The 13,035-nt window shown below is 42.4% G+C and overlaps 1 long non-coding RNA gene across 1 annotated transcript in view; it reads right to left on the reverse strand.

The window, feature by feature from the left end:
* The window catches only part of LOC129621524 (uncharacterized), a 38,146-nt gene extending 25,840 nt beyond the window's left edge, over positions 1–12,306 (reverse strand). The window contains exons 1-2 of the long non-coding RNA XR_008699419.1: positions 12,176–12,306; positions 8,562–8,701 (exon numbers count right to left, since the gene is read on the reverse strand). This is a non-coding gene — a long non-coding RNA (uncharacterized LOC129621524). The remainder of the gene's footprint in view (positions 1–8,561; positions 8,702–12,175) is intronic.
* Positions 12,307–13,035: the final 729 nt, after the last annotated feature.

A 13,035-nucleotide genomic window follows, 5' to 3' on the forward strand; every position in this document is an offset into this window, starting at 1 on the left:
CTTTCTCTTTGACCACTAGTTACAGAAATTTTAGTGTTCATTAGCACCTTCAGCCTGGGGCTGAAATATAGAAAAGAGTTAAAATTCAGATGATAGTTTTCCATAGCTTCATTTTCATTTCTAGGCACCAACTCTGGGTTGGTTTCCATACTACACTGAAGGGGATTCTATTGTTCTCCTCCACATTTTATTGTTAACACAATAAAGCTGGCATGGATGTGACTTGTGCTTCTGCGAGCTGGCTATGTACAGAAACGTATTGTTACTCATTTCCTGCCCATTCTTCTCTTCCAGAGAGATATTTATTCTTATACTGGGACAACTACTAATAAGTTATAAATTTATTCAGAGAAATTTAATCCCCAGAATTTCAGCTGCTATGGGATAGGATTATGCTCCATTGGCAGCAGTTGCCCAGAGGTTCTGAGCCCCACTATTGTAAATGTTAGAAATTATCTTTATGGCACATTTTCTGAAAACTGTTAAGACTTATGGGTCTGAGAACAACTCAGCTAGAGAAAACTGCTATACACTATACAGGCAAATTTGGGGGGAGGGGGGGGAAGTAACAGAATTCAGGGCCAAGTGTCTGTCCATGGTGTCTGACAAGAAAGAAGATTATTCTAGAAGTAACGAGAGAGTATACTCTACCCAAAGATGAATATGGTAAAATGTCAAGAAAGAATATTTTTATTATAATGGGATATCAGTGTGAAATGGAATGTAGAAGCTACTCTACATTCTTCCTCTACCACCGTCCACTTCCTCTACCACTTTTTATCCTGGATTAAGACTCTTCCACTGTCAGGCAGATCAGTTTCAATACAGCAAAGGCTGCAGGTGCAGCCATCACTGAGGCAGCCAGCAAAAGATGAGGAGTCAATGTGCAACATCAGTATAACAGAGGCTGCTTTCTTATCCTGAAATTCTTGGCTGATGAGAATGATCTGCTACCCACCACTATGTCTCAAATACTGATTCTTTCAAGGAACTCAGTTTAGAGAAATAGTGATCACCCTGTCTTTCCTTCACTCTCTAGCAGGCCAGCTGTAGACTGATAATTTCCTATCACAGTTGTAGAGCAGAGAGGCTTGGCTTTCATTATAATAAGGGAATATAGGGAGTTTGGGAAGAACATGTACACATTGCTATATTTAAAATGCATAATCAGTAAGGTCTTACTGTATAGCACAGGGAACCCTCCTCAATGTTATATGGCAGCCTGGATTGGAGGGGAATTGGGGAGAGAATGGATACATACATATGTATGGCTGAGTCCCTTCACTGTTCACTTGAAACTATCACAACATTGTTAATCAGTTGTACTCCAATACAAAATTTTTTAAAATTTAAATAATATAATAGAGGAATAAAAATACTAATTCAGGAAAAAACCTAATTCAGCTATGGCGGCTGGATCAAAAGTCTATATGATGAGATAGTTAAGTTCATAAATGACCTCAGCGTGGTAATCTGCAAATAGAAAACTGAGTCAACTTTATGTGTTCCTAGCGATAAAGCCGGAGAAGGCAATGGCAACTCACTCCAGTACTCTTGCCTGGAAAACCCCATGGACGGAGGAGCCTGGTAGGCTGCAGGCCATGGGGTCGCTAGGAGTCAGACACGACTGAGCGACTTCACTTTCACTTTTCACTTGCACGCATTGGAGGAGGAAATGGCAACCCACTCCAGTGTTCTTGCCTGGAGAATCCCAGGGACGGGGGAGCCTGGTGGGCTGCCGTATATGGGGTCGCACAGAGTTGGACACAACTGAAGTGACTTAGCAGTAGCAGCAGCAGCGATAAAGCAGTTTTCCCTGTGCTGATTGAAATAGCCATCCCTGCACTGGGGAACCTTAGGAAGGACCTGGAAAGTATATTCCATACAAAGTAAATTCCAGGGACACTGATTGAGGCCAAAACAAAACTAGTGTTCAGGCCAGAAAACTCACCCACATTATAGCAGTACACAGTTCTGGGGATTAAGTGAAAGGAACATACGTTTTTATTGTTTATTTTGCCATCTTGCTGGAGGATGGCCAGGTTAATGTAGGTTACATTGGGCACAGCAGCTGCAGAAACTCTGAGTTCAGTAAGAAACATTCTTCTGAGTATGGTAAGTAGCATATACCTTTTTCATTAAGTAATCTCAGATAGTGCAACTCATCTCAGAGTTCCCAGAGCTCTGCTGGATACAGAGGTTTTTCAATAGCTTTCTTGCAGGGACTTTCCTCAATGACAGAAACTTGTCCCCAGTGTTCAGTTAACCTGAGGTTTTCCTGATGGTTGACTACTTAATTCTCCAAATTCAGGTTCTCATAGTAAAATAACCTGCTCTTTCTACTTCTGGGGTTGTTCCATGAGCAGAGTAGCTTGTTCAGTCTCTAAATTGTGTCTGACTCTTTGTGACTCCATGAACTGAAGCATGCCAGGCTTCCCTGTCCTTTGCTATCTCCCAGAGTTTGCTCAAACTCATGTCCATTGAGTTAGTGATGCCACCCAACTATCTCATCCAACTATTCTCCTCCTGCCTGCAATCTTTCCCAGGATCAGGGTTTTTTTTCCAATGAGCTGTCTCTTAGCATAAGTGGCCAAAGTATTGGAGCTTCAGCATCAGTCCTTCCAATGAATATTCAGAGTTCATTTCCTTTAGGATTCACTGATTTGATCTCCCTGCTGACCCAGGGACTTTCAAGAGTCTTCTCCAGCACCGCAATTCAAAGGCATTAATTCTTCAGCACTCAGCCTTCTTTATGGTCCAACTCTCACATCTGTACATAACTACTGGAAAAACCATAGCTTTGACTATACAGACCTTTGTCAGCAAAGTGATGTCTCTCCTTTTTAATATGCTATCTAGGCCTGTCATAGCTTTTCTTCCAAGGAGCAAATGTCTTTTAATTTCATGCCTGAACTCACCATCCGCAGTGATTTTGGAGCCCAAGAAAGTAACATCTGTCACCATTTCCACTTTTTCTCTATTTGCCATGAAGTGCTGAGACCATATGCCATGATCTTAGTTTTTTGAATATTGAAGAGTAGCTGGTGTTCTTTAATCTGGGGCTGCCCATATCCAGCCCTGATTATCATTCTTGTTGGCATACAGAGGAACTTTTAACTTGTCTGTGCATTCAGGTTGTTGCTCTCTGAAATCTGTGCCTTGATGACTGGTGACTTTGCTACCACTGCAAGGAGTGTGATGTATGTCTACATGACTTTTGTTAAGCTTCTGACAAAAGCCAGAGCAGCCCAGACACTGATCCACTGAGGAATGTAAACTCCAAATATAGCAATTAAAAAAATTCTGCTCAGTTGTGTCCAACTCTTTGCAACCCCACAGAACGTAGCCTACTAGGCTCATCTGTCCATGGAATTCTCCAAGCAAGAATACTGGAGTGGGTAGCCATTCTCTTCTCCAGGGGATCTTCCCAACCCAAGGATTGAACCTGAGTCTCCTGCATTGCAGGTAGATTCTTTACTGTCTGAACCACCAGGGAAGCCCCCTAATATAACATATTGGTCATGTAATATGGTTATTTACCTGCCTCTTCCATTTTCTTACTTTTAACAAGTGCTTTGGGTTCTTTAGGGTTTCCTTGGGCTTCCCTGGTGGTTCAGATGGTAAAGAATCTGCCTGCAAAGTGGGAAATCTGGGTTCAATACCTGGGTTGGGGAGATCCCCTGAAGGAGGGCACGGCAACCTACTCCAGCATTCTTGCCTGGAGAATCCAGATGGACAGAGGAGCCTGGCGGGCTATAGTCCATGGGGGTGGCAAAGAGTCAGACACAACTGAATGACTAAGCACAGTTAGTCCCTTAGGGAAGACAAAATGTGAATCCCAGGGGAATTTCCACTGAATTCCTAGAACACAGGTACCCTAAATGTGGTGCTCTTTTTGGTCCAATCTATTTGATCCTTAGGAACATTGTCTGAATATCAGTAACTATTTTCAAGGTAGCCTACCTTTCTCATATAGTGTCTTCCAGAAGCCACTATCATAAGGAATCCCTTCAGCATACTTATTCTGCATTCAGTCATGTCTTTGCCAGGAAACTGGGGATATCTAGTTTGTCCACAGTCTGTAGGGTGGCTAAGGGATCTCTCACCTTCAGGGTGGACCCACAAGATAAGCTTTTGGGGAGAAGGTTTTGTTGGGGAGGAGTCTTGTGTTAGCTATTAAGGAGAATTCCAAAGTGAAAGCTTTGCTCTTGGTCATCTGAGCATTTCTTTCTCATTGAAGAACTTCAGGGCATTCCAGTTTGGCTCAGAATGTTTGTTGGTTGGTCACTAAGTCATGTTTGACTATTTTGCAACCCCATGGACTATAGCCCGCCAGTCTCCTCTGTCCATGGAATTCTCTAGGCAAGAACACTGGAATGGGTAGCTTTTCCCTTCTCCAGAGGATCTTCCCAACCCAAGGATGAAACCTGTGTCCCCTGCACTGGCAGGTGGACTCTTAACCACGGAGCCAGCTGGGAAGCCCTTCGTCCAGAATATGCAGTGCTTATTTGAAGTAAAAGCAGGTCTTTCTTGGAGTAGCTGTGAGCTATAATAGTTTCACACCATCCCCACATCAGGAATGATATGACAGGATTTTGTGTTGTAAGAAATACTTCCAGAAAATATACTGAGATAGTTTTTATGAATTTCTTTCTCCTCTAGTATTTATTGAGCTCAATCCCAATTTATTCTCAGACGTTCTGATTTAATTACCTAGGATGGGGACCAGGGCTCCTGATGATCTGAATATGAAGCCTGCAACGGCAGCCACCAACTACCCACACCCTTCATTCCACACATGAGGAAATCAGGGGATTAATTAAAATGGTACCAATATAGCATATTTAAGTAAAAAATTTTTCATAAGTAAGTAGTTAATAATTTTTAAAACATGAACCTTCTTGACCAAGGGAGGCTTAACTGTTTGGACAACTGTTTACCATTTCCACTTGTTTTTTTCTAGGAACTAAAGGTCTTCCTTATCCCTGATATTAACTCTGTGAACACAGATTAACCTTTCTAACCTTTTTTTTTTTTTAAAAAGAACTACCAGCCAAATATTTACCCACAGGTGCTGACACAAACAAGTTTAAAAAGAAAAAAGAATAAAACTTAAAATAACATAGTTGACTATCACTTTCAACGTTCTCTAACAGAACTTTAGTATAAAAAGAGTTAGAAGAGCTATTTTAAGTAGCTTACAAAATTAAAAACCAAACAAGGATTAAAATATGAGAGGCTAGGCTTCCCTGGTGGTCCAGTGGTTAAGAATCCACCTACCAATGCAGGGGACACAGGTTCAATCCTTGGTCCGGGAAGACCCCACAGGGCAACTAAGCCTGTGTGCCACAACTGCTGAGCCCACGCTCTAGAGCCTATGCTCTGCAACACGAGAAACCACTGCAATGAGAAGCCTGCATGCCTCAAATAAGAGTGGCCCTCACTTGCTTCAACAAGAGAAACCATGCACAGCAACAAAGACTCAGCCAAAAATAAATAAATAAATTATCTTTTAAAAATCCAAGAGGTAAGCAGGTGCCATGGTGATTTTTTAAATGGCTGAACCTTCTTTGACACACCTCCCTCCAAGAGCAGGGTCTATTCCCTCCCCTTGACACAGAAAGGTTGGTGATTGGTTTAACCAATAAAGCAGGACTCAACAAACCTTTTCTTTAAAGGACCAGATAGTAAATATTTTAGGCTTTGCAGACCATATGGTCTCTGTTGCAACTACTAAACTCTGCATCAGAGCATGAAAGCAGCCATAGAAGGTATGTAAACAAATGGACATGGCTGTGTTCCAATGATACCTTTTTTATAGAGACAGGGCAGGATGGATTTAGCATCAAGCCATAATTTGCTGATCCCTGCCATCAATAGAGTATGGAAGAAGTGATGCTCTGTGACTGCTGAAAGTGACAGTGTTAGCTGCTCAGTCATGTCCGACTCTTTTCCAACCCCATGGACTACAGCCCCCCAGGCTCCTCTGTCCATGGGATTCTCCAGGCAAGAATGCTACCTTGAGTTTGCCATTCCCTTCTCCAGGGGGTCTTCCTGACCCAGGGATTAAATCCAAGTCACCTGCATTGCAGGCTGATTCTTTACCACTGAGCCACAAGGGAAGCTCTGATTGCTGAGGTGAAGTCATAAAAGGCCACAGAGATTCTACCTGTGTTTTCTGGAACACTCAGCTTCCTCTTGGAACTTGGCCACTATCCTGGGAGAAGTCCGCATCAGAAAGAGAGGACCCACCCAGGTGCTTCATGTCATCCAGGTGCCAGTATGAGTGTGAGGAAGCCTCCACATGATTCCAGTTTCTAGCCTTTCAAATCCCCCCTCAGCCTTTGAGTCTTCTCTGCAGAGGTTTTGGACATCGTGGAGCAGAGATATAACATCCCTGCCATACCATCTGAATTCCGTAAGGATAATAAAACTGTTGCTGTTTTTATGTGACTGGGTTCGAAGGCAGTTTGTTGTGCACCAATAAATAATGAGGATAGATATTAACTGATAAAGTGTAAGAGCCCACGTGGAAGGCTAAGAATCAGTGCTTGACACTGTTGTGGTTTCAGATACTTTGTTGTTGTTCAGTTGCTCAGTCATGTCCAAATTTTTGTGACCCCATGGATGGCAGCACACCAGGCTTCCCTGTCCTTCTCTATCTCCGGGACTTTGCTCAAACTCACCATTGAGTCAGTGATGCCGTCCAAACATCTCATCCTCTGTCGTCCCCTTCTCCTTCTGCCTTCAATCTTTCCCAACATCAGGGTCTTTTCCAATGAGTCAGCTCTTCTGATCAGGTGGCCAAAGTATTGAAGCTTCTGCATCAGTCCTTCCAATCAATATGTAGGATTGATTCCCTTTAGGACTTACTGATTAGATCTCCTTGAAGTCCAAGGGACTCTCAAGAGTCTTCTCCAACACCACAATTCAAAAGCATCAATTCTTCAATGTTCAGCCTTCTTTATGGTCCATCTTTCACATCCGTATATAACTAGTGGAAAAACCATAGCTTTGACTATACGGACCTTTGTTGGCAAAGTGATGTCTGTTTTTTAATATGCTGTCTAGGTTTTCATAGCTTTTCTTCCAAGAAGCAAGCGTTTTTTTAATTTCATGGCTGCAATCACTGTCCACAGTGATTCTGGAGCCCAAGAAAATAAAATCTGCCACTGTTTTCACTTTTTTCCTAGATTCTTTGTAAGTAATACTTAAAATTTATGATGCTAGTCTATACTAGAAAAGCTTTCTAACATTAAGCAGTATGAACTATGCTAGTAGTCACATTTAAATTACAATGAATTGACTTCATCACAGCAAACAAGGGAGAATGCCAACATAACCAAGTCAGTCTTTTGTAAGCTAATCTTGGAAGTGACATCCATTACTTTTGCCATGTTCTATTTATCAGAAGCAAACTATTAGGTCCACCCCACACACAGAGGCAAAATTATTGAGGGGCAGTTTAGAAGCATGCCTACCTCAGGATGTAAGAGAGGTTAAGTTTTAGGAGGAATGTTTGCATACCTAAAAATAGTCTTTTTCTACTCTCACATTTAATTGATAGTTTGGGCATGGAATTCGAGTTAGGCTGACTCTCCCCCCACCCCACTTACTCCTCAGGCTGCCCTGAGGAGACAGAAAGGGAGAAGCCAGACATGCAAGGTGAGGATACCGAGCTCTTTAATGGCCCCCGCTGCATGAGGAAAAGTCAGTAATGGTCTTCTTCATATTCCCTGGAGGACCTGGCCAGATGCAGAGCAGGTGAAAAAGTGTAGGAGAGCAGACCTAAGAAGATAAAACTTAGAAGATAAAGCATCAAAAGCATCGGTTATGTGCCAAACACTTGGAGACCTCTATGCTTTGAAGAAATAGTCATTACAGTGTATCTTTATCTCACCAGTCATCTGAACAATCTGCCTAACAGAAAACAGAAGAATTGAGTGAAGATGAAATCGGGACTCTGAAACATCAAAACAAAATAGACAACAAAAAAGCCAAAACCAAGATCAGTAAAACTTCTGAACGGGAACAAAAATATAAGGACACAAACAGCAATGCTCAGACCCAGCACAAAGCAAGGAGATGAACTAGATGAAGACATTTTATCTTTAACTGTTGACGAGAATGGAAACACTTAAAAACCTTTGACATTTCTTTAAAAGAAATTTTTTTTAAAGTTGAAATGTAGTTGATTTTGAGGGCTTCCCTGGTAGCTCAGATGGTAAAGAATCCACCTGTGATGCAGGAGATCTGGATTTGAACCCTGGGTGAGGAAGATCCCCTGGAGAAGGGAATAGTAACTTAGAGAATTTCAATAGACAGAGGAGCCTGGTGGGCTACAGAGTCAGACACAACTGAGCAACATCACCACATTACCATTGTTGATTTACAATATTAGTTTCAGGTGTAAAACATTTTCAATATTTTTATAGGGTAGATTCCATTTAAACTTATTACAACATAATGGCTATATTCCCCTATGCTGTACAATATACCTTTATTTTAAACATAATAGCTTGCACTGAAATTTCAATTCTTATATACAAAACAAAACCTACCTCTAGATGGACATGAGGCTGACGAACTCCTATAAATTCTCTTTGCTTTTGATGAATCTCAAACATTGCTGAAGTGCAAGACAAATCCTGGTGAGAAGGCAGTGAGAAGGTCCTAAGAAGGTGACACCAGTTAACATGTTCTGTGGAGAAACAGCAGAGTCAGCTGCTAAAAAGAAACCCTTGGGGAAATAAGAGACTCATAATCATGACGATGTGTGAACACATCAGGGGAAGAACACCATGCTGGTGAGCTATGCTGATAAATTTCATACCGGAGAGAAGAACCTGTAGGCTTCCTTCCTCATGAAACTGACACAGGAATGCCAGCTGTATAATTTCACACTGGAATAACTAAGAAGTAGGACTAAATATGGAGTACAGTCATGGCCAGTCAGACGTTGTGTCCAGTAGATTTTCTTCAAAAATGAACACTGTTGCCTCAAGACTTGTAGGGAAGTATTTTGGAGCTTCCCTTGTAGCTTAGTCAGTAAAGAATCTGCCTGCAATGCAGAAGACCTGCGTTCGATTCCTGGGTTGGGAAGATCCCCTGGAGAAGGAAATGGCAACCCACTCCAGTATTTTTGCCTGGAGAATCCCCGTGGACAGGGGAGCCTGGCAGGCTACAGTCCATGGGGTCACAAGAGTCAGACATGACTTAGCAACTAAACCACCACCACCATCCCTAAGCTATCTGCACAAAACAAGTGCCTTATGCACTTGGTTGGCAAGATCAGTGTCTGTTATGGGCATACCTGTTGCACTGAAAACAACTGAGGAAGTTTGTTCTTTTATCCATCAATTACTATAACTATTTCAGAATTTGACAATGTAATTTCTGTCTCTTCTCAGAATAATGAGAAGGGTAATGACCTGAAGGAAATTTATCATTTTCTCAGTGGACAGATAAGCATGATGCTTTTGAAATTTTAATAGATCTCCTGCAAGCACTTGTTTTATGTTTAGATGGTATCCATGGTGATACAAATTTGAGATGAAATAACAGTCTAGCTGGCCGAGCATTTGTCCTTGCAGTATATCAACAGATTTTCATTTCATATTATCATGGTTGTCCTTTGAAGTGTCGTATCTTAACCTTTTTTAAAAAGTCCTATCATTTTCAAGAGTCTTTGGAGAAAATCTCCAGAGGGCAAATCTTTGATGTTTTCTTTGCAGTTAGCAGGATGACTGCAGCATTGCATTCACTAATGAGGTGATGGAAAATGTTAAAACTCAGCATGGATTTTGGTTTGAGGAAGCCATAAATTTGATAACCAAACTTAGCACTTGGATGAAACTTCTTGGAAATTCCACAGACCTCAGATGGTACAGTGGTAAAGAATCTGCCTTCCAATGCAGGCGACTCAGAAGACCTAGGTTTGATCCCTGGGTTGGGAAGATTCCCTGGAGTAGGAAATGGCAACACACTCCAGTATTCTTGTCTGGAGAATTCCATGACCAAGAAAGCCTGGCAGGCTATAGTCCATGGGGTTGCAAAGAGTTAGAAGTGACTTAGTGACTAAACAACAACAACAGTACATGGAAAAACTACTTTACACATTTTATTATTTAGACTGAGCTGTAAGCATAAGTATGATATTTCCAGACTGTTAGTCGCTCAGTCGTGCCCAACTCTTTGGGACCCCATGGACTGCAGCCCACCAGGCTCCTGTGCCCATGAGATTTTCCAGGCAAGGATACTGGAGTGGGTTGCCATTTCCTTCTCCAGGGGATCTTCCCAACCCAGGGATCGAACCTGGGTCTCCTACACTGCAGACAGATTCTTTACTGATATTTCCAGACTACCGTCCCCAAATGCTTTGAATGAAAACTTACTCTACAAAAAGCATCCCAGAATTTCACTTTGTTTAAATATCCTGTATCTGCGTTGCTTTAAAAGAACTTACAACACAGTCTGCCTTCTAGACATAGCATCACTTTTCCCTTACTGATCACCTCAGGCAGACGTTTAAGGGGGTTTTTTCACAGGACTTTAGACATGTCACTGTCATTTCCCCCAAAAGTTTATTACATAGAAAGCTTTGGATCAGGAAAACAAGAATCACACAAGTAAAGAGAAATAAGGACAGACTCCTGAAAATCCAGAATACAGGCCACACCACAGAAACAACATAATCTAATGGGTGGGAGAGAACGAAAGACCAGGAGCAAGAGACTCAGCTTTCAGGGGAATGCTACTCCTCTCCCAGCAGTGGCTCCTGCTCTTTAACAACAGTTGTGAACAAATCTTTAGGCAGTGGGAGTGTCAGATTTTTTAGCTGGTAGACACTTATGGGTAGCAACCTGGCCTGAAGGGAAGCTAAACAATTTGTCTAAGGGAAGCCAAGCCCTCTGGGTAGTTATCACACTGTTTTTAACTTCAAATGCAAGTTGCTGCTGCTGTTGCTGTGCTAAGTCGCTTCAGTCGTGTCCGACTCTGTGTGACCCTATAGACGGCAGCCCACCAGGCTCCCCCGTCCCTGGGATTCTCCAGGCAAGAACACTGGAGTGGGTTGCCATTGCCTTCTCCAATGCATGAAAGTGAAAAGTGAAAGTGAAGTCGCTCAGTCGTGTCTGACTCTTAGCGACCCCATGGACTGCAGCCTACCAGGCTCCTCTGTCCATGGGATTTTCCAGGCAAGAGTACTGGAGTGGGGTGCCACTGCCTTCTCCGTGAATGCAAGTTACATAACAATAAAAACAACATGTGTTTTCTGAGGATGACCTTATGTATAATTTATAAACTTTTTTTGTTTTTACATATGAATTATGATTCTGGAGAGGGTTGTAGGTTTTCTGCAAATTGGTGAGGGGAGCTAAAGCTGTCCTAGGCTGTTCCTTCACGTTCACAAGTCTAAAAAGCACTGTTCTAAACTGTATGAAAGCACGCAACTTCCCTGGTGGCCCAGTGGTTAAGAATCCACCTTGCAACGCAAGGGACATGATTCGAACCCTGGTCAAGGAACTAAGATCTCCCGTGCAAGAGGGCAACTAAGCCTTTGAGCCACACCTACTGAGCCCGCACGCCACAATGAAGAGCCCTTGTGCCAAAACTAAGACCTAATGCAGCCACAAATACATAAATAAATACTAAAAACAAAACAAAAAACAAAGGTGCAAAGAGTGAATCAGAGAAGGTAACTGAGGTAACCTCTGACTCTGGACACAGTACAGAACTACTCAACCTCCAGGTTACAAATGAAAACACTGATGGTCAGGGCTAAGTTGATTTTAAAATTCTGTCTTAACACTGCATTGATGATGGCAAAATATTCCCATGGAGGGAGGTTATAGGAACAAGGAAGGAGATATGTCTTTTCCTAACACCTGGTGATGTGGTCCTAAGCCATAATGAGTCTGGAGAGGCACCTCCTCCCATGTAATAGCTTTTTGGGAAACAAATAATCTGAGCTATTTCAAGTCCTGTGGCGAGTTCAACTAGGGTTCAGAGGCTCAGGAAAAAATCCAGATGGAGTGGCTTCAATTCAACACGTATTTACTGAGTACATATGTATCAGGCACTATGCTGGGGACAAATAAGACAAAGGTCTCTATCCTCAGAGTCAAAGGAAGAATTTTTCACCTCTAAAATCCCAGAATCACACTCGGGAACTTACCTGTACGTACTAGCTCAAGGACCCAGCAAAACAGCTTGCCTTGCATTTTCTAAATGCTGGTTGTCTTTGAGATTGCACACCATTTCTGAACAAAGTACAAAAAGTAAAATCTAAAAGATGCTCTGGCCTGTTCTCTTTTAACGCAAATGCCTAACTCATGGAGGGGGGGGGGGTGGAAACCACTGCAAATTTCAGCTGATTTTGCTCTTGCTCCATGGGGGACTGAGTTAGAGCAATTCTTAACTTAATGCATGCCAACTGTGAGCAAATATGCCAGACCAAGCCATTCTATTGGGCAGGAATCAGAGCAAAGCCCATCCTAGCCTAGATCAGGGACATCCACCAGAACCTGAATGCCTGAGGAGAACGACTAATTTAACAAATATTCCTCAATGAATTCTTGATTCTAACCACCATCCCCTCCTCCAAAACCTCTTTCTCTCCACGCTTTCTCCACCTGAGAAAATGGCAACCCATCCACCCAGCCAAGCCACACGTTGACACGTGGCCAAGTCCAGACCATGACCAAGTCCTGTCAACTCTACCCTCCAATATATCTTAAACTCATTTACTTTTCTGTCTCCTACCATCACCACAACCCAAGTGACCGGTATCTCCCACCCAGACAACTGCAATAGCTTCCTAGCTGCTGTGCTTACTTATACCCTGACCTCTGTCAAATCCCTCAGATACATATATGATTTAACTTGAATTGTTTATTGGGTATTTCTCCCCTCAGAACGTAAGCTCTATGAAGACAAAGACCCGATCTGTTTTGTTTTGTTTTTAAAAACTGTAGTATTCCTGGTGCCTACCTCAGTGCCTGGCATAGAGTAGGCATCAATAAAACTTGAGAATAA

This window comes from Bubalus kerabau, chromosome 10 (assembly GCF_029407905.1).
Source record: "Bubalus kerabau isolate K-KA32 ecotype Philippines breed swamp buffalo chromosome 10, PCC_UOA_SB_1v2, whole genome shotgun sequence".
Lineage (NCBI taxonomy): Eukaryota > Metazoa > Chordata > Mammalia > Artiodactyla > Bovidae > Bubalus > Bubalus kerabau.